We start from the raw sequence: 22,887 nt of genomic DNA, 5'->3' as shown, positions 1-22,887 counted from the left end.
TTGGTTAATCATCTGATTCTTAATCTCAGCTCAGGTCTTGATCTCAGGGTCATGAGTTCACATACTGTGTTGGGCTCTGTACTGGGCTTTAAGTTTAACACACACAACAAGGATGCTAATCCCATCATAAGGGTCCCACTTTCATGACCTCATTTAAATCTAATTACCTTCCAAAGATCCCACCTCTAAATACCATTGCACTAGAGATTAGGGCTTGAATATATGATGTTAGAGGGACACGATGATTCAATTGATGGTAGCAAGGCAGTACTGCCATTCTTTTGTTGATGAATATGAAAGTGAAGAAGAAATGCATTGTGTGTATGTCAGATCGTATTGGTCAGGAAAGAAATTTACTGCATTAGAGGATGAAAGTCAATTAAGATTAGTAAGTGAATAAAAATAGAATTTATTAAGTCACAGAATTCAGGGGGAAAGCATAGAGATCATCAAAACATTGTCGAAAGCAGACTAGATAATAAGAGGAAGAGAGTGGGGCAGCTAGCTGGCTCCGTTGGTAGAGTATGTGACTCTTCTTGATCTAGGGGTGTAAGTTCAAGCCCTACACTGGGTGTAGGAATTACTTAAGATCTTTAAAAAAAGACGACGATGACGATGACTACAACAACAACAACAGGGAAGATAGCAAAATGTTCTAATTCATACAGTCACAACAGTGAGTTTAAACCAGAATATAGCTAGAAATTGGCCAATAAAACAGGTTTGGACTTCTGCTTCCAGCCCACGTGGAAAAAAGAAGGATCTGATTTACCCTATTATCTGAAATAACTAAAATACTATACAAAAATCTTTGAAAGAACAATTTTCAAGAGACTAATTATTAGGGTGAAAGACAGTGGCCCCAGAGAGTGAGGAAACAGACCAGATGAACCCCCAGCGTCCAGCTCGCTGCCTTGGCAGAGTTTCCAGATTACAGCACTAAGAAGGAAAATCTGGGCAGCCCGCAGGAGAAGCCCTGAGTTGAGGAGACAAAACTGAGAGTCCAGAGAAATGGAAGAGCTAGGATTCATAGGACAGAGTATCACAAAGGAGAGACCTTACAGAGAGAAAACTCTAGAGACCTGCAGAGGGTCCTCTAGGAACATTCAGCAGAGTACGGATTAGCAGTGTGAGGAAACTACTCAAGAATGGAGAATGAATAAGTCAAAAGTATAAGAGGGAATAATATACAGCACTCAAGAGGACTGTAAAACCTCATAATTCACAGAGCAAGAGCCTCGTTTCAGTAGTGTGGGCAATAATTAACCCCAAACTAAATACAGCTCTGGTCCAACCCAATGGATCTTAAAAACAAGACTCAAAAGGATCAAATATTTCCAACCAATGTAAGTACATCTCAGAACAATGCTCAAAAATATTTACAGGAAAACAAAAACATCCAGCATAAAAAAGGTAAAAGTCAAATTCTGGAATCCAGTGAAAAATTACCAGGCATGCAAAAAAACAGAAAAGTAACAGCCATGATGAGGAAAAAAGTTACTCAGTTGAAACTTACCCTGACACAGGTATTAGAACTATCAAAAAAGAATATTAAAATAGTATTAAACTGGGCAGCCCCGGTGGCAGAGTGGTTTAGCACCGCCTGCAGCCTGGGGTGTGATCCTGGGGACCCTGGATCCAGTCCCACATCAGGCTCCCTGCATGGAGCCTGCTTCTACCTCTGGCTGTGCTTCTGCCCACTCCCGACCCCACCTCTCTCAGTCTCTATGAATAAATAAATAAAATCTTTAAAAAAAATAGTATTACACTGTATTTCATATGTTTGAAAAGGCTTTAAAAAGATTTTATTTATTTATTCATAAGAGACACACAGAGAAAGAGGCAGAGACCCAGGCTCCGTGCAGGGATCATGCCCTGACGTTCCCCATATATCTGAAAAGTTAAGTAGAGCAATGGAAGATGAAAAAAAAGAAAAAGAAAAAAAGATTGAAACCAAGAGATTAAAACTATAATGTCTGAGATTTAAAAATACACTGAGGGCAGCCCGGGCCTGGAGACTCAGGATCGAGTCCCTCGTCAGGCTCCCTGCATGGTTGAGCATCTGCCTTTGGCTCAGATCATGATCCCAAGATCCTGGGATCAAGTCCTGCACGGGGTTCCCCACAGGGAGCTTGCTTCTCCCTCCGCCTATGTCTCTATCTTTCTCTGTGTGTGTCTCTCCTGAATAAATAAAATCTTTAGGAAAAAAAAAAAAGGAAAACTAAACATCACAGAAGGAGTTTTGTAAACTTGAAGATATAGCAATAAAATCTCTCCAATATTAAAATCTAGAGAAAAATTATTTCAATAAACAAAGTAAAATGTCATTGAGCTGTGGGACAACTTTGAGCAACCTAATATATGTGTAATTGAGTCCCCAAAGGAGAAGACACAGGAGGGCAAGGATCACTGAAAAGAATATTTGAAGAAATCATGGCTGAAACTTTTCCAAATTTTAAAGATTTTATTTATTTATGATAGAGAGTGGGGGGGCAGAGACACAGGCAGAGGGAGAAGCAGGCTCCATGCCGGGAGCCCAACACGGGACTCCAGGATCGCGCCCTGGGCCAAAGGAAGGCGCTAAACCGCGGAGCCACCCAGGGATCCCCTGAAACTTTTCCAAATTTAATGAAAACTATAAACCCACAGATCAGGAAGCTTAATACACTTCAACAGAGGACATTTGAAGAAATTATCCCAAGACACATTGTAGTCAAGTTACTCAAAATCATTAAAAAAAAAAAAAAAAAAACCCTAGAGGTAGCCAGAATTATTCTTAAACGATTTATTTATTTATTCATGAGAGACACAGAGAGAGAGGCACAGACATAGGCAGAGGGGAAAAGGGTGCCCCGCAGGAAGCCTGATATGGGACTCCATCCCTGTACTCCTGGACCATACCCTGAGCCAAAGGCAGACACCCAAACGACGAGCCACCAAGGCATCCCCAGAATTTTTTTTTTTTTTTAAGACACATTACATACACGGGGGCGGGCGGTGGGGGGGGGGGGAGACAAAGGTCACAGCAGACTTTTTATCAGAAATAATGCAATCAAGAAGAGTGGGATTACATCTTTAAAGTACGGAGACAGGGATCCCTGGGTGGCGCAGCGGTTTAGCGCCTGCCTTTGGTCCAGGGCGCGATCCTGGAGACCCGGGATCGAATCCCACGTCGGGCTCCCGGTGCATGGAGCCTGCTCCTCCCTCTGCCTGTGTCTCTGCCTCTCTTTCTCTCTCTCTGTGACTATCATAAATAAATAAAAAAATTAAAAAAAATAAAAATAAAAATAAAGTACGGAGACAAAAATCTCCAACCCAGAACTCCATATTTGTTTTCTATTGCTATATAACTATCATAAACTTGGAGTATTAAATTATATCTCACAGTTTCCATGGATCAGGTTGGCTATATTCACATCAAACTTCATTTAAGGACAAAGAATGTATCACCAGGAATGAAGAACACAAATTCATAATAATAAATAGATCCATCGAGTTGATATAACAATCTTAAATGTTTATGGCCCTAAAAATAGGGTTTTAGAATACATGAATAAAAAGAACTGAGAGGAGAAATAGGAAAATCCACAAATATAATGAGATATTTCAATACCCCTTTCTCAATGATTGATAGAACAAGTAGGGAAAAATTCAGTAAAGATATAAAAAACTGAACACCATCAATCAACTTGACCTAATTGATATTTATAGAAGACTTCATACTGCAGAACCCATATTTTTTTCATGTGTATACAGAACATTTACCAAGATTCTGTCCATAAAGCAACTTTCAATAAATTAAAAATTCAAGTCATAAAAAAAAAAAAAATTCAAGTCATACAAAATATATTCTCCTTCGACAGCAGAATTTAATTAAAAAATCAATACCAGATCTCTGGAAAGTCTTCAAATGTTTAGAGACTAATTGATACATTTCTAAATAACTCATAGGTCAAAGAAAATACCAAAAGAGAAATAGAAAGTATTTTGAAATTAATTTAAATGAAATATACATGTAAAAATTTGTTAGATGCCACTAAAGCCATGTGTAGGGGGAAATTTACAGCACTAAAAAGCATATTAGAAAAGAAGAAAGGTCTCAAATCAATGGCCTCAACTTCCACCTTAAGAAAGAAAAGCAAACCAAACCCAAAGTAAATAAAAGTATCAGAAATCAGAAATCAATGAAAGAAAAAACAGAAAAACAACAGAGAAAATCAATAAAACTCAAATCTGATTCTTCAAGAACATTAATGAAATTGATAAATCTAAGTAAGACTGCTCGGAAAAAAAAAGAAAGCAGAGACAAATTATCAACATTAAGAATGAGAATATCGTTATAGATTCTACAGATAATAAAAGGAAAACAAACTGAATATTATGATCAACTTTATGCCAATAAACTTGGCAACTTAAATAAAATGGAAAAATTCCTTGAATAACACAAACTACCAAAGCTCACTCAAGAAGTAGTAAATACCTGAATAGCCCTTTATTTATTAAAGAAATTTAATTTATAGTTTAAAAACTATACCCAAAGAAGGGTACCTGACTGGCTCAGTTGGTAGAGCTTGCAACTCCCAATCTCTGGGTCATGAGTTCAAGCCCCATGTTGAGTGTAGAGATTACTTAAAAATAAAATCTTAAATAAATAAAAATAAATAAAAAATAAAATAATAAAATAAAATGTTTAAAAAAAGTTTTTTTTTTTACTAACTCAAAGAAAACTCCTGGCCCAAATAGTTTTACTGGTGAATTCTACTAAACATTTAAGGAAGCCATAATACCAATACTATATAAGTTTTTTAGAAAATTGAAGAGGAGAGAATACTTCCCAACTTATTCTCTGAGGCCAGAATCAATACCAAAGCCTGACAGGTATTACAAAAAAAAAAAAACAACAAACAAACAAACAAAAAAAGCAATATCCCTGGGCGGGGGGTGGGAGTGAATGGGTGACGGGCACTGGGGGTTATTCTGTATGTTAGTAAATTGAACACCAATAAAAAATAAATTAAAAAAAAAAAGCAATATCCCTCATGAACATAGATACAAAAATTCTAAGCAGAATTTTATCAAATCAAATCCAACCATATATAAAAATAAGATACACTGTAACCAAGTGGGATTCATCCTAGAAATGTAAGATTGGTTTCACATTCAAAACCAATCAATATAATTGAATATATATTAATAAATTCAAAATGGGAAAACCATGTAATTATGTCAACAGACTCAGAAGAAGCATTTGATAAAATCCAATATCCATTCTTCATAAAAACTCTCGGAAAACTAGGAATAGAGGGAATCTCCTCAACCTTATAAAAGATATCTACAAAAAGCCTAGAGCCAACATCATCCTTGATTTTTAAAAAATTGAATGCCTTTCTCCCTGACATCAGGAACAAGGCAAGGAAAAAAAAAAAGGAACAAGGCAAGGATGCGCACTCATCACTTCTATTTAACGTTGTATTAGAGGGTATGTTGAAAAGAAGGAACACTGGAGACTGATCATAAAGCTACAATAGTCCAGACAGCGTTGTGAGGGCACCAAAATAGACAAAGATATCGATGGAACAGAATAGAGAGTTGAGAAAATGGCCACATGTATATGGGCAACACTATCAATAAATGGTGCAGAAATATGTCCCTTGATCTGCACCTTGAAGTTCAATTCAAAATGGACCATAGGCCTAAATGTAAAAGGTTAGGCAATAAACTTCTAGATGAAAACAGAGAAAATATTTGTGGCCTTAGGTTAGGGAATAAGACATTACAAGCTTGTGAGCATGAAGGATACATTCATTTTCTTGATTGTGGTAATAACTTCCCAGTGTATATGACACCAAAATAACAACTTATAGAAGGGACTTCTCTAGGGAAAAGGATGAGTGAGTCCATCATCACTCTAAACTTGGGTCTCTGGGGGCCCCAACTGGTCTCCTCCCTATTTCCCACATCCACTCCCCAAATCCCTGTCCAAGTGACTGGAGCTCAAAGAACATGGTCCAAGGCAATCACCCCATCTCCCTGCCACATAGAATGGGAGTCCCCATCATCCAAGAAGAGCTGGTGCTTACAAGAAAGATGTTCAGGTTAAAGACCTGTGCTGCCCTTTCTTGGCTGATCACATCCACTGAAAGGTTTACACTAACAGTAATAATAATCATTGTGGTACAATTATTTTAGTAGTGTCATTTAACATTTATTGGGCACTTGCTCTGAACCAAGCTCTTCAGTGGGCATTTGATGGCCTTATTTCACTTGGCACTCATTACAACCCTCTCTCTGTGTTGAATAAACAAGGAAGAGGAGTCTTAGATGAGCAAGGATGAACAAAGGGCGCCTTCCAAAGGCTGCCCATGGTTGCCAACATCAGCAGTGGCAAGAACAGTGGCAAGAACAGCCACAGCAAATATAGAAGGCAAATGACCACCTCTTTCACATCCATTTAACACTAGAACAGTATTGCTTTTAGCACTATATTTTGGATCACAGTATGGTTTTTGTACTTGTCCCATGATCTACTACACTCCTCACTGAAATCCAGAACTTTTCACAGAGGAATTTTCCAGAACACAGGATTTCCAGTACTAAAACTGAGACAGTCCCAGACAAACCCAGATGGCTGGTCACCCTAAATTTGCCACCTCATTTTGGACATAGCTGCAAGGCTAGACACAGTGGTAGCCAGGCTAAGTCCAGCATGGACCCCAATCCCAAGTGGTCACCAAAAGGGTGACATGAAGCCTTAATTCAGCATACCCGAGTTTGGGTTTGGGGTTTGTTTGTTTTTTTTTTTAAGATAGACAGATTAATAGATTTTATTAAGCAGGAAGCCCGATGTAGGACTCAATCCCAGGACCCTGGGATCATGACCTGAAAGCAGACACTTACCTGGAGAAGCTACCCAGGGGTCCCCCCTAGCTTGGGTTATTTAATATCAGCCTTAACTGAATTTCCTTCTACCCCTTCCAGCAAAAGTATGGGAGCTAGATACCAGGCAGATCGTTCGCAGCAATTTATAGTTAATTTATACTGCCTGAAATGTCCCACTAGGTCAGTATCATTCTTCACCCAGTTAATGAAAGGATTGATTTTAAAGACACCTTTGATCATTAAAAGCATGATTAAGACTTCCTCCCTATTACCCTTCCTTAGGAATGAGCAATACTTCTTCCTACAGCAGAACGCCTTCAGTTCTCCCAGCAAATGTGCTTGCTGCAATTGTGTGTTTAATTAGTCTCTTTCTTCAGAAGAAATAATTGTGTCCCTGCTCTGGATTTCATTCATAAGATCACTTACTTCGCATATGGCAGGCTTTTTATTGACTCACTCACTTATTTCAGGGCCATATGGTGCACACAGAGCAAAGCAACGATGCGTTAGGCAGAAGCCCAGCGGGAGCAGGGGAAAAGCCAACAGTCTGACATCCGTCAGGCCGCCAGCTGACATTTAATTGACTGTCTACTATGTGCCACCAGCCAGGCTGGGGACTCAGAGGTGAGCAAGAGACACAGACACTACACTTAAGGCAGTTTCTCAACCTCTGTACTGCTGACGTTTGGGGCCAGTTAATTCTTAGTTGCAGGGATGTTTGTTTGTGGGATGTTTAGCAGCCTTTCTGACCTCTACCCATGAGAAGTCAGCAATGCTGTCCTCTCACAATACCCCCTATCAGTATGACAACCAAACAGATCTCCAGACATTGCCATATGTTCTCTAGGGAAGAGAATTGTCCCCAGGTTGAAAATCTTACCATGTTTGCAATCTAGAAGAGCAACTAAGACAACTACACAACTTTTTATGATGGATAGCATGGGAGAAATATGGTGGTTGTAAACTCCAGCACCTTTGGGAAACAGCAATGGGAATGCCAGGAAGGCAGTGGAATAGGTGTAAGTGGTAAGGACAATCCTGCCACAAGGCATCAGCTACTGCTCAGCTCCAGCCAAGTATTACCAGATACTCTAACATTTCTAGTGAATTCTAAAATCCGGACCTCTATATGAAATTTCCCCAATCTTGCAATGTCCTCAATGGGTTAAAAATATTTTAATAAAAATATAACCCCCAAAAATAAATAAATAAAAAGATCAAGGGCCTTATTCAGCCAGATGCCTCTTCTGGATAGAAAATTGGGCCGCATCTGAGTCCTAGCACTACCTCTGGCTCACTTCCACCTCTGGGCATTGAGGTCTGTTTCTAAAAAGTGGCAGGTGGTTTATATGATCAAACAGACAGTGGTTCTTGATCCTGGATGCTCACTGAAATCACCTGGAGATATCTAAAAACCCATCGATGCACTGGTCTCATCCCAGACCAGAATATAAGGTTGGGATCTTAGTGTCCATATTTGTCAAAATCTCCCCAGGTGATTCTAACTGGAGAATCCCTGGCATAGGAGAAGGAAACCATGTGTGTCAAGGCCCACCTCCAGGTAGTGGGTTACTATAATCTGGGATTCCAAACTCGAACCACTTGGGCTTAAATCCTGCTCCTCCATGAGTAACTATGGGGTCTGAGGGAAACTTAGTCCAGGTCTCAGGGCCTATATCTATTAAGAAGAAATAATAACACTACCTACTTTATTGGGCTGGTGTAAAAAGTCAGAATCTCTAGAGACTGGGCCCAGGCATTAGTGTTTTTATTTTTCCAGAAATTTTTAAATAGCAACCAGAGTTGAGAAGCAATAATTAGCTTCCTGCCAGCTCTAACACTCTGTGAATTTCCCTTTGTGTAACGAGGAAATGAGTATTAGACACCCACTAAGTCTGGGACTGAGATGCCCCACTGGGATCCCTCAAGAAGGATTGGAGATAAAGAGCCAGATGCTGTCTGTATGTGACATAAACTCCAAAGGAACACAACATAACCTCCTACGCACACAATCATTAGCTGCTAGGAATAAGAAGTACTTTGAATATCATTCTAAAAGGACTTGACTTGTAAGGGCTACCTCTACTAGCATGAAGGACCTTCCACCAAAAAACTTAAAGAGCCCTAACTTCCAAATACTGAGAATCTTGAAGCATCTGATCCAGTGTCATGCTGGTAATATTTCCATTATTCACCTGAACTTCTGTAATGAGGTGGGTAACTATGGGGCTTCCATTTGGGACACACACATTTATCATTTGATTAGGAAAGATTACCTATTTTTAGATAAAACATATATCCCCTAACAGGGATGGACAGTTATAAATAACTTAGAAAACTCTAGCCGACGCCCAAAACATCATGATTTAGGTTGAAAGAAAAAGCCTTTCTGATCACTGTCCTCTTGTGTTCCTCAGCACATTTTTCATGTTTACTTGCTGTCACCCCAGATAAGTGATCACCTTGGCTGTATCCCATTTCCTCACAAGGTAAGATGGGAGGAAGAATGGTCGCAATCAAATGGGCAAGATTAAGGCTCCAAGGAGGACAGACAGGAGTCTGGTGCCTTTGCCCTGCAACCAGTTAACAGCCTACCTCCAATTTATATAGGAAAACTCTTGGGGGAGCCACAGAAATGGCTACAAGTAAGGCCTCTACTCAAGCTGTCAGATGGGAAGGGCTTGAAAGAAGCCAAGTCTCTCCTTCTACATTGAAATGGAGTTCTGGTCCTTCCATGAGATGAGGTTCCTTCCTTCCTTGATCCTTGAAGCAACCCAGGTGAATTCTGGTGCAAAAAGGAGATTCCATTCCCAATATAGCTGGAAAACTCTAAGCAAAAAAGAAAATAGTATTAGATTAGAACCTAAAGTAGAAAATAGGGATCCCTGGGTGGTGCAGCGGTTTGGCGCCTGCCTTTGGCCCAGGGCGCGATCCTGGAGACCTGGGATCGAGTCCCACATCAGGCTCCCGGTGCATGGAGCCTGCTTCTCCCTCTGCCTGTGTCTCTGCCTCTCTCTCTCTCTCTCTCTCTCTGTGACTATCATAAATAAATAAAAATTAAAAAAAAAAAAGATTAGAACCTAAAGTAGAAAATAAATATCCATGAGTCCAGAAGATACTTCCAATTCCAGGAAGATGGGATAGACATGTTTTTCCCTATTTCTTCCAGTATATACAACTAAAAACCCTAAACTTATAACATGACATATAAAATGCAAGTAGACTAAAAGGTAAAAGGCAATAGATCAGCTAGGGACCTCAGTATCCAAGAAATGATATTTTGAGCTCCCTGGGTTTTCTTTTTGCTTCATATATCCCATACATGGAATGAAGAAGCCAACAACCCAGAAATGCCAACACACACAGGGAGAAAAAAGGGAAGAAAAGGAAAACCTGCTCTCTCTAGCCAAAGGGTCTGAAAAGAACCAGTCTAGCAAGACAGAACACTTTTAGCCAATAATCATTCTACTTCAATCAAATACTATAATAAAAATTGTGATCCCACCTCTACTGATGCCAGCAAAGGCCAAAGTGGGGAGCCTAGATTTCCATCCTCATGAGGCTTTAACAAGGTGTCCCAACACCCATATCCAGTCAGTATCGGAAAAGACCAAGTCGGGAGGCAGGGCTTTTATTCCATCCCTGCAGAGTGGTAATGCAACCCCATCCCTGCCACGTCAGTGAAGACTACATGGGTAGCCAGAATCCTAACCAGCAGTAACAAGGAACACCCCCCCCCCCAATCAGGTGTCAACAAATGCCACATAGGAAACCTAGACTTCTACTTCCACCTGACAGTAACAAGGCAGCACTACAACTTCCTTGCTGAAGTGGTGTCAGAGAAATCCAGCCAAAACAAATTAAATAACCTCATAATACAAAAATGTCCAGGTTTCAGGCAAAAAATCACTCATCATAGCACAATCCAGGAAGATCTCAAACTACATGAAAAAATACAATCAATAGACATCAACACCAAGAAGAATGTAAGAATTATGTCACTTAAGATTTAAAAGCAGCCATGATAAAAATGCTTAAGCAAGCAATTACAAATGCACCTGAAGTCAATGAAAAGATAGAAAGCCTCAGGAAAGAAAAAGAATGTATATAAAGAAGGATGAGAAATTTTGGAACTGAAAAATACAGTAACTGAAATAAAAGCTCAGTCAATGGCCTCAATAACCAAATGGGAGACAGAGGAAAGAATCAGTGAACTGGATGACAGAACAATAGAAATTACCCAATCTAAACAACAAATAAAATAAACAAAAACAAAAATAAACAAAAAAGAACAGAGTCCCAGAAGAGTGGAGAAAGGGGAGGAGGCTGAAAAGGTACCCAAAGAAATAATAGCTGAAAACTTATCAAGTTTGGCAAGAGGTATAAATCTACCAATTTAAGAAGATGAATAAAACCTCATACAGGATAAGCCCAAATAAATTCACAAAAAGATACATTATAATTAAAAATTTTAAACTAAAGACAAAGAAAAATTCTTAAAATCAGAGTATGAAACTAGACCATTCTCTTATACCATACACAAAGATAAACTCAAAATGGATGAAAGATCTAAATGTGAGACAAAAATCCATCAAAATCCTAGAGGAGAACACAGGCAACACCTTTTTTGAACTTGGCCACAGCAACTTCTTGCAAGATACATCTATGAAAAAAAAAAAAGATACATCTATGAAGGCAAGGGAAACAAAAGCAAAAATGAATTATTGGGACTTAATCAAGTAAAAAGCTTCTGCACAGCAAAAGAAACAGTCAACAAAACTAAAAGACAACCTACAGAATGGGAGAAAATATTTGCAAATGCCATATCAGATAAAGGGCTAGTGTCCAAGATCTATAAAGAACTTATTAAATTCAACAGCAAAGAAACAAACAATCCAATCATAAAATGAGCAAAAGACATGTACAGAAATTTCACCAAAGAAGACATAGACATAGCCAACAAGCACATGAGAAAATGTTCTCCATCACTTGCCATCAGGGAAATACAAATCAAAACCACAATGAGATACCACCTCACACCAGTGAGAATGGGGAAAATTAACAAGACAGGAAACAATAAATGTTGGAGAGGATGTAGATAAAGGGGAAGCCTCTTGCATGGTTGGTGGGAATGTGAACTGGTACAGCCACTATGGAAAACTGTGTGGAGGTTCCTCAAAGAGTTAAAAATAGACCTGCCCTATGACCCAGCAATTGCACTGCTGGGGATTTACCCCAAAGATACAGATGCAGTGAAATGGCAGGACACCTGCACCCCAATGTTTATAGCAGCAATGTCCACAATAGCCAAACTGTGGAAGGAGCCTTGGTGTCCATCGACAGATGAATGGATAAAGATGTGGTCTATATACACAACGGAATATTACTCAGCCATTAGAAATGACAAATACCCACCATTTGCTTCAACATGGATAGAAATGGAGGGTATTATGCTGAGTGAAGTAAGTCAATTGGAGAAAGACAAACATTATATGGTCTCATTCATTTGGGGAATATAAAAAATAGTAAAGGGGAATAAAAGGGAAAGGAGAGAAAATGAGTGGGAAATATCAGTCAGTAAGGGTGACAGAACATAAGAGACACCTAACTCTGGGAAATGAACAAGGGGTAGTGGAAAGGGAGGTGGGCGGGGGGATGGGGTGACTGGGTGTCAGGCACTGACGGGGGCACTTGACGGGATGAGCACTGGGTGTTATGCTATATGTTGGCAAATCAAACTTCAATAAAAAATATACAAAAAAATCAACCAGAGAAAATATGACAGCTTTTCTTTAGGGGAAAACAATTAAAATGACAGTGGATCTCTCATCAGAAACCATGGAGGCCAGCAGAAAGTGGCACAATAATTTTCAGGTAGTGAAAGAAAGGACTTAACCTAGAATCCTATACCCAGCAAAAATATCCTTCAGGAATGAAGGGGAAGTAAAGGTATTCTCAGATTAAGAAAAACTAAGAATTTGTCCCCAGCACACCTACTCTAAATGAATAGCTAAAGGAAGTTCTCTAAACAGAAAAACATTAAAAACAAACAAACAAGAAAACAAAACCTTAGAAATCAAGAGAAAAGGACATGATAAGCAAAAATAGGGGTAAATAAACTTTCCTTCTCTTGAATTATCTAAATTCCTTTTGAAGATCAAGCAAAAGTTTTAACATTGTCAGTATAGTTCTGAATGTATGTAGAAGAAATATTAAAGATAGTTATATAATAAACGAAAGAGGATAAAGGGACATAAAGGAAGTGAGGTTTCGGTATCTCACTTGAATTGGTAAAATGACAATACTGGTATACTGTGATATGTTACAGATAGATATAGATATATAGATATATAGATATATATATACACACACACACACATACATATAATCTAATACCTATGGATAGAACAACCAATAAAAAAGCTAAATAAAAAGATATGTTCAATACTACAAATAAATAAAAATGGAATTCTAAAGAATGGTCAAGTAACTCATAGGAATGTAGGAAAAAAGAAAATAGAGAAAAAAAAGAAAATAAACAGAAAACAAATTAAATGACAGACAGCCCTAGCATATCAATAATTATATTAAATATAAATGATATATCAATTAAAAGATAGAAATTGGGAGAGTAGATTAAAAGTATTATCCAACTATCTTCTGTCTACATGAAATTCACTTCAAGCATAACAATATAGGCAGGTTGAAAGTAAGATGATGGAAAAGATAACATGTAAATATTAATCAAAAGGAAATGGGAGTGGCTCTATTGCTATTAGACAAGGTAGACATCAGAGCACAGAAAATTACCACAGACAACAACATTTTATAATGACCAAGAGGACATAGCAGTTCTAAATGTGTATATATCACCCAATAGAAAATACAGTTTTTGCTACAAAATATATGAAGCAAAAACTGATAAAGTGGATGGAGAAATGGACAAATCCACAACTAGTTATAGATTTCAGAACCCCCTTCTCAACAATTGATTGAACACCTGGACAAAGTCAACAAGAATACAGAAGAACTCAACAATATCAACCAACAGAATCTAACTGGCATTTATGGAATCCTCTCCCTAACAAAAACTGAATATACATTATTTTCTAGTGTCTACAGAACATATATCAAGATAGACCATACTTTGAGCCATAAAACAAACCTCAACAAATTTGAAAGAATTGAAATCATATAGGATGTACTTTCCAATCACAATGGAATCAAACAAGAAATCAATAACAAAAAAGATAACAGGAAAGATTCCAAATGCTTGAAAACTAAACAACACACTTCTAAATAACTCATAGGCAATAAATAAATAACTCACTCACTCATAGGCAAAAGAGGAAATCTCAAGAGAAATAAAAAATATAGACTGAACTGAATGAAAATGAAAATACAATGTATAAAAATTTGGACACACAGCAAAAGCAGTATTGAAAGGGAAATTTATAGTACTAAATATATATATATATATAATTTATATACATATACATTAGAAAATTAGTACTATATATATATATTATATATATAATTATATAATATAATTATATAATATAATATATATATATATATATATATATTAGAAAAAAGGTAAAGCATCAGGGTACCTGCTTGGCTCATTCAGTTAAGTGTTTGCCTTTGGCTCGAGTCATGATCTTAGAGTCCTGGGATTGAGTCCCGCATCAGGCCTTCTGCTCAGCGAGGACGGCTTGTCTCTCTCCTTCTGCCCTTCCCCACTGCTCATGCTCTGTCTCACTCTTTCTCTCTCAAATAAATAAAATCTAAAAAAAAAAAAAAAAGTAAAGTGTGAATCATCTAAACTCCTACTTCAAGAACCTAGACAAAAAGAGCAAAACAAACCCAAAACAAGCAAAACAAAGAGAATAATAAGCTGTGAGTAGAAATAAGTGAAATTGAAAAAAAAAAAAGATTTTCAATAGGGAAAAAAAAAACAAAAAGCTGCTGCTTTGAAAAAAACATTAAATCTGACAAACCACTGGCAAGACTGACCAAAAAAAAGACAGAAATTATCAATATCAGGAATGAAAGAGAGGATATTACCACAGACCCTGCAAACATCAAGAGGATAAAAAGGGAATACTATGAACAACTCTACACACAAAAATTTGACCACTTAGATGAAGTAGTCAAAAAACGACTCATCCAATGTGGAAGAGATCTTTCAGGTAGATCTAGAACTATTAAGGAAACTTAATTTATGATTTAAGCCATCTTCAAAAAACAAAACAAAACAAAAGCAGAGATTTCTACATTCTGATAGTTTCACTGCAGGATTCTATAAATTGTTTAAAGAGGAATTAACACTGATTCTGCACAATCCCTGCAAGACTATAGAAGAGGAGGTAACAGCTTCCTCATCCATTTTATGAAGGTATTATTACCTTGATACCAAAGCCAGATAAAAACAATACAAAAAGAGAAAACTACAGACCAACATCCCTCATGAATATAAACACAACAGTCCTTAGCAATATGCTAACAAATAGAATTCAGCAATTAATAATAAGAATTACACTCTAAGACCAAGTTACTCCTTGGATGCAATACTGGCTCAATATTGAAAAATCAATCAATGTAATCTACCATATTAACAAGCTAAAAAGAACAAGCACATAATCATCTCAACTGATGCAAAAACAAAAATAATTTTACAAAATTCAAAGCACTTTGATGTTAAAAACTCTCAGTGAAATAGGAACGGAAGAACTTCCTTAATTTGATAAAGAGCATCTATAAACACGTACAGCTAATATCATGCTTAACAGTGAAAGACAAATGTTTTCTTTCTAAACTAGGAATGAGGAAAAAATATTCACTCTTACCACTTTCATTCAACATACTGCTAGATGTTTTAGCCAGAGCAATAAAGCAAGAAGAGGAAACGACAGACAGGAAAGAGAGAAATAAATTCCTATTTACAGATGACATATTTACATAGCAAATCTAAAAGAATCTATAAAAACTTAAAACTAAAAAATGATCTCAGCTAGGATGTAGGATATGAGATAAACATATAAAAATCAATTGTATTTCTGGGATCCCTGGGTGGCGCAGTGGTTTAGCGCCTGCCTTTGGCCTAGGGCGTGATCCTGGAGACCCAGGATCGATTCCCACGTCGGGCTCCCGGTGCATGGAGCCTGCTTCTCTCTGCCTGTGTCTCTGCCTCTCTTTCTCTCCTGTGACTGTCATAAATAAATAAAAATTAAAAAAAATATACAAAAAGAATCCCAAATAATTTATGTAAACACTTTGCCCTCAGGAAAGTGAAATATAACCCTCCAGTCCTTAACTATGGGCTACACAGAGTGACTTCCATCCAAAGAGCACAGCATAGAAAGGAGGGAGGGAAAAAAAATCACTTTACAGGGAAGAAAACTGACAACCACCACCTAGACCAAACGATCAACACCAATAGTGATGAATCGTGTTGATAGTATAGACCCTTGATAGGATATAGGGTATCTACAAATGGCTATTTGCTACATAGGGCATCTAGAATGGCTAAATGCTCTGAGGTCTTCCTCCCAAAAACCAAGGAGGGGTGGGATGAGCAGACAAATTCCAATTGAGCGACAGTATAAAATATCCAATCAGAATACCTCAGAAACCGACAAATTCATAAAAAACAAGGGAAGTCTGAGAAACTGTCACAGCCAAGAGGAGCCTAAGGAGATATGACAACTAACATAATGTGATATCCTGTGTGGGATTCTGGAACAGAAAAAGGACATTTGGTTAAAAACTAAGGAAATCCAGGGACACCTGGGTGGCTCAGTGGTTGAACATTTGCCTTCCACTTAGGTTGTGATCCCGGGGTCCTGGGATAGAGTTCTACAACAGGCTCCCCAGAGAGAGCCTGCTTCTCCCTCTGTCTCTCATGAATAAATACAATCTTTAGAGACACCTGGGTGGCTTAGCCGTTGAGCATCTGCCTTCAGCTCAGGGTGTGATCCTGGAGTCCTGGGATCGAGTCCCACATTGGACTCCCTGCATGGAGCCTGCTTCTCCTTCTGCCTATGTCTCTGCCTCTCTCTGTCTCTCATGAATAAATAAATAAATAAAATCTTTTTAAAAATAAAATCTTCAAAAAAAAACAACTAAGGAAATATGAATAAGGTATGGAATTAATAATAATGCTATTTGTTCATCCATGATAAGAGTGTGGTACACTAATGTAAAACAATAATAGGGGAAACTGGGTGAGGTGTATGTGGGAACTGTCTGTACTATCTTTGCAATTTTACTATAAATTCTAAACTGTTCTAAAATAAAAGGAGGTTTAAATTTGTAAGATTTTATTTAACAGAGAGGGGTGGGGGGCAGAGAGAACAAGCAGGGGGAACAGCAGAGGGAGAGGGAGAAGCAAGCTCCCCACTAAGTAGGGAGCCTGGTGTGGGGCTCAATCCCAGGACCCTGAGATCATGCCCTGAGCTGAAGGCAGATGCTTAACTGACTGAGCCACCCAGATGCCCCTTAAAAAGGTGGGGTTTTTTTTGTTTTTTGTTTGTTTGTTTGTTTTTAAGGTAAGGCTAAGAGCTCTGGTGATGGAAGGAGCTAAGGACAACAATGAAACTGACCCTCCATAATGGTCAGACTGGACTATAATGGTACTTTTTACCCCTTCTCTGATCATCAGAGCCCTCAAAGAACCAGCCATGGACAGAGAGAAGCAGGAAAACATAAAGAAGCCTGGAAACATCATTACTGATGAGATGGTCAGCAATGCCCAACACAAGAGGCACAGAACTGCAGCTGAAGATGTCTCTGGAACATCAGTGAAACCTAATGACTGCCCAGTCTGGGGGCTACCATGCTCCTGGCTTCCAGCCTCCCAAAAACATGATGACATTAGCTATGTGGTAGGACACCAGTTAGCTAAAGGGGCACAGAAGAGAAAGTTTCAACAATCAATTGACCACTAATATCATAAAGGTAAAGGCCCAGATGACTTTAAATTTATATTTCTTCTTAGTCCTGGAGAGAGTGATGTGAATCAGCTTTCACGAAAGCAATTTGGCATTGCATATCAAGAAACTCTGAAATATCAGCCCACGTGAACCAGTAATTCCACTTCCAAGAATCAAGCCTGAGGAAATAATCCAAAATGAGGTCAAAGCCCAGGAAATGTTCTTGATTGTTAATAATAAAAAATTGCTAGCAATTTCGGTATCCATTAGAGGAACGACTAAGTAAATTATGGTACATATAATTACAGTCCTATGATCGAATCTCATTTCATCAGTAAAAATATTTGTGAAGAGTTCAATGACATGTGAAAATGTGAAAACACAGGATATAAAATCAAATGTAAGAGATGACCTCAAAATTGGGGGACAGAGGGGGCACCTGAGTGGCACAGTCAGTTATGTGTCCAACTTTTGGTTTCAGCTCAGGTCATGATCTCAAGGTCATGGGATCGAGCTCCACATTGGGTTCTGAGCTTAGTGAGGAGTCTGTTTGAGATTCTCTCTCCCTCCCCCTCTGTCCCTCCCACTCTGCCTTGTTCTCTCTAAAAAGTAAATAAATCTTAATAAGTTGAGAGGCAAGGGAATGTCTATATACAGTACTAACAATGGTTATCTCAAGGAAGCAGTATTAGTGGCCACTGATTGCTCTTCTCTTCTTGACAATTGTCAATATTTTGCAGATTTTCATCAATGAACATGTATGGAATTTTTCATTTAAAAAATAAGTCAAAAAAATAAAAAAATAAAAAAGAATAAATCAATAGTGTCTCGTCCAAAGTAAGGGATATTATAGCAGACTGCTAGTTACACCCCAGTGTCCCTGTCTTCCTTAAGAGCGGCTTGATTTTGAGACGGGCATAAGAACACCTAGTTCCCAGCCTCCCTTGCAGCTAGGAGTCACCGGATGGAATTACCAAGAAACATGAGTGAAGAAATTATACTAGGTGACTTCCAAGTAAAAGTATTTAAGGTTAATGGTTTTGCCTGGCTCTTCAGGCCCACATGGAAAAGGGGTTGCTGGGTAGAGCTGGTGGTAGGATTTGGTGGCAGAGAGAGGAGACTAAAGGTGACAGCTCAGGGAACAGACCATCCCTGGCCTCCAGGAGACTCATCTGGGCTCAGACACTATAGGAAGTGCTGCCAGAAGCTCCTCCAAAGATTAGACTTGGTGCCAAAGAACCTGAAAGCGGACAAGGAGAGGAGAGCCTGTTTGGGGCAGCAGGACCCAGTCCTGGTTCTCCCCAGCTCTTCCTCTTTGGGTAGTGTGCAGGTAGCCTGCAGGAGTCTCTCCCTGGTTCCCTTGAGGTGACCTCTGTCAACGATCTCAGTGTCTGGTGGCTTTCCTTATCGCCCAAAGCTCCTTGACCAGCCTGTCCTTTAAATAACCAAAATCACAGGACTGTGCAGCCAGGCAGTTTTATCCAAAATTAGAGGCCTCCTAAAAGCTCTAAGAATGCCTAGCATTTGGTGGGGGACAGCCATTCATCAAAAATCATGACATCTTTTCCCAGTGTTGTGTTCCATGCCATGCAAGTTCCAACAACTGGGATGGTAAGGGGGCATTTCCTATGGCTATATATATTTGGGAAATACTCTGTGCTCTCTTCTAATTTAGGAAAGTCACACCGCATAGCATCCTGCAGTAAAAAGAAACTTTTATATTCGAGTATCTTTCCAAATTAATGAACCATAATTGCTCCACCTAAACTAAATCAGGGCCTGGGCAGAGTACCCAGGTGCCTGGAGAAGGCATGCTTGGGGAAAGGGCCAGCTGCCCCTCTGCCCTAGTCTATTGCAGGCCTTTTGGGGCAAGCTAGACTGTTCAAGAGAAATCCCTAAATTTTGTGACATTTACCAAGTTTTGATCATTGGCAACTGGAATGGGTTGAATAGTATCCTCCAAAAATTCATGTCCACCTGGAAACTCAGAATGTGACCATCTCTGGAAAGAGGGTCTTTGCAGATGTATATAAGGGTCGAGATAAGATCATACTCAATTGAAGTGGCCCCCAAATCCAGTGAGAGTGTCCTTGTAAGAGATATACTTGCCTAGTGTTAACTAGCCTGATTTAATAAATGGCCACTTCCAAGATCAGCTGAGAATCCCCCTCCTCTAAGAAGGCTCCCTGGATTCCCCAGATGAAATTCATTTCTTCTCCTCCCATATTACCCAATTACCAGATTTCTGTGAATTGTGTTGCACGGGTAGAGATTACAACAATGAGGTGGTCCTTGGGCAGGGCCACAGTCCATAGAAGCCCACACTTTCATCCCCAGGTTGAACATTATATGCAACAGATAAACTTGGGTCCTTCCCCTGGCCCAGCTCCAAAAAATAACTAGGGACCAGATCTAAAAACAATCAAGACTGGTTAGCTCCTCCCCCAGGAAAGAAGGCCCAACAACTCTCTTTCAAATGGGGAAACAAAACAAAACAAAAAACAGGAGCTTTCCCCTTACCGAGTGGCAATGCCAAAGGGTTGTTTGGTCATTGGCAAACAGGTGACATTTTTTTTAACTTGACTTTGCTGGTGTCTCCAGCAAATAAGAGCCACAATTACACTGTAATTTAACAGGATGAATCATGCACACATCCTGTGCACACACTTCTCATTCCCCTCTTAAAGAAAGCACAGGCCTGAGGCTGGTAGGAGAGATCAGAGAATTACCTCCTCATCTTCTTGAACCCCTGAAACACAAAGTGACAGATATAATACAGGACATCCAGTTAAATTTGAATTTCAGATAAACAATAAATCATTTTCAAATAAGTATGTCCCATGCACTACTTGAGATATCCTTATGCTCCAAAATATTTGGTGATTTCTGAGGTTTCAAATTGAACTAGCTGTCAATATCATACTTCTCAGGCAGGATCTTAAAGGAAAAAAAATCCAAGGCCCAGGACTCCTGAACTGCTTCCAGAGAGAGTCCTTCTATTTTTTTTTTTTTAAGGTTTTATTTATTTGAGAGAGCGAGCACAAGCCAGGAGGAGAGGCAGAGGGAGAAGCAGACTCCCCACCAAGCAAGCACCACCCTCCTCCCCCAGGGATCATGACCTGAGCCAAAGGCTGATGCTTAACCGACTGAGCCATCCAGGCGCCCCAAGAGAGGGTCCTTCTAAATGATAGGGAGACCAGAGAAACCGTAATATAGAATCATCTCAGTTATTTGGGGTTCACAAATAACCAAATACGTGGCATAAAAAGCCTGATCAGACACTCAATGCAACTTACACAAAATGCTTTTCAAGGGTATAATAGCTTGGATAAAACCCATTAGCACACTTAAATTAATTCTGTACTCGGCATAATAACACATCCACTCTCCCTCACTTGTTCTTCCCAGGGGAAATACTTGACCACTTCCGTCAGTCACCTGCTTGAATGCCCGGGCATACCAACTGTGTGACAGTTATTGATTTTTGATGAATGACATAGCTCTCTCTTCTGGGCTATTACTGCTTTGTTTTCAAACCTTACTTAATTGTTCGATGATTTCTGATGTTTTTTTTTTTTTTTCCCCTTTCCAGAGAAATAAATGCAAAGTGTTTATTCTCCAAAGGCCGTAAACAGAGCTTGCGGGTCTGGTTTCTATGACAACCCCACTTGATACAGCAAACCTAGATTATCTCTAATGACAGACATGAAGTTTAAATTGCACATTCTGAACAAACAGTGCTCTGCTGACCTTTTATTGAAAAATGGAATACAGGGTGATTAGCATAATGTGTTATATAAAAAGGAAAAACGTGTATTTGTGGGCATTATGCACCGGCGATTAGCCGCACCGCTAGTCTTTAACAAACTGCTCGCCGGAATGGAGAGCTTGGAAAATTAAGATCTGCCGTCTATCATTCTCAAATTCAGTAAAGTCTGCAGCAGTAATTGCACTAAACAGTTTTCAAATAACACATGCTGCTGTTTCTCTTACTTATTCAATTGAGTCTTTTAGCAGGGGAGTAGGAACGGAGAGGAAAATTTTACCCATTGTACCAAAAAAATAATAACCGTTGGCTCCAATAGCTCTTCGGAAACCATCTCTGCCTCTGAATCCCCTAACGTCATTCCTGGAGGAAGCCTGGGGTCTTTCATACCCTGGCAGCAAGCCCCCGCAAGCCGCTCATTTGTGGTGTGGTACAGGGGGGTCAGGGTTGGTGAACCAGAAATGGGCTGTAGGCACGGCCCCCCAGTAATGGAGACCAAGTTCTATGCTTCATCCACTGCAAAATGGTCAAGGACTGGAGACTTGGGGCTCTGGAGAAAACCACCTGGTTCAAATCCTGGGCTTGCCTTCTACCTCCTGGGGCAGGCTACCTCCAAGACTTGGTTTTCTTTTCTGTACAATGGCAGTTCTACCCAATGGGAACTGGGTCCCAGGATAGGACCCATTGCATAGGATCACTGTGAGATCAGACAGCGACGTGCAGTAGCTGGGGGGACCCAGTCCCCCCGTGACCACTAGCTGCCTTCACTGGCGAGGGTTCAGGCTCTGTGTTCTATTTCCATAGCAGCGTGTTCACAACAGGACTTCCCCAGGTAGTGCGTCTGAGCTCTAACGGGATGCTACGGAGTAGAGAAACAGTGTTCACCTGTTCCTTTGGGCACATCCACTGAGCAGGGACACGGTGCTGACCTCAAGGTCAAACTGAAGCTGGCACCGACGCCCTCAGCTGCGAGGACTTCGTGCGTGTCTCTCCATCTCTGAGAAGAGGTCATCTTTTTTTTTTTTTTAAGATTTTATTTATTCATGAGAGATACACAGAGAGAGAGGGACAGAGACACAGGCAGAGGGGGAAGCAGGCCCCATGCAGGGAGCCCGACGTGGGACTCGATCCTGGGTCTCCAGGATCACACCCTGGGCTGCAGGCGGTGCTAAACCACTACGCCACCGGGGCTGCCCAGAAGTCATCTTAATCGGATCCTTGTAACACCCCCTGACAAAGGAGGTCCTTCTCATGATCCTCATCTCACAAATGTTGAGCTGAGGCTCCCAGCAGTGAACAGGTGGCTGA

At 39.6% G+C, this 22,887-nt stretch overlaps 1 long non-coding RNA gene across 1 annotated transcript in view; it reads right to left on the bottom strand.

The window, feature by feature from the left end:
- Positions 1 to 7,354: 7,354 nt before the first annotated feature.
- The window catches only part of LOC144300776 (uncharacterized), a 43,287-nt gene continuing 27,754 nt past the window's right edge, over positions 7,355 to 22,887 (bottom strand). The window contains exons 2-3 of the long non-coding RNA XR_013367556.1: positions 14,493 to 14,666; positions 7,355 to 9,708 (exon numbers count right to left, since the gene is read on the bottom strand). This is a non-coding gene — a long non-coding RNA (uncharacterized LOC144300776). The remainder of the gene's footprint in view (positions 9,709 to 14,492; positions 14,667 to 22,887) is intronic.

Source organism: Canis aureus, chromosome 29 (assembly GCF_053574225.1).
Source record: "Canis aureus isolate CA01 chromosome 29, VMU_Caureus_v.1.0, whole genome shotgun sequence".
NCBI lineage: Eukaryota > Metazoa > Chordata > Mammalia > Carnivora > Canidae > Canis > Canis aureus.
Note: the sequence above shows the minus strand (reverse complement) of the source record. Positions and strands in the feature narration are given on the sequence as shown.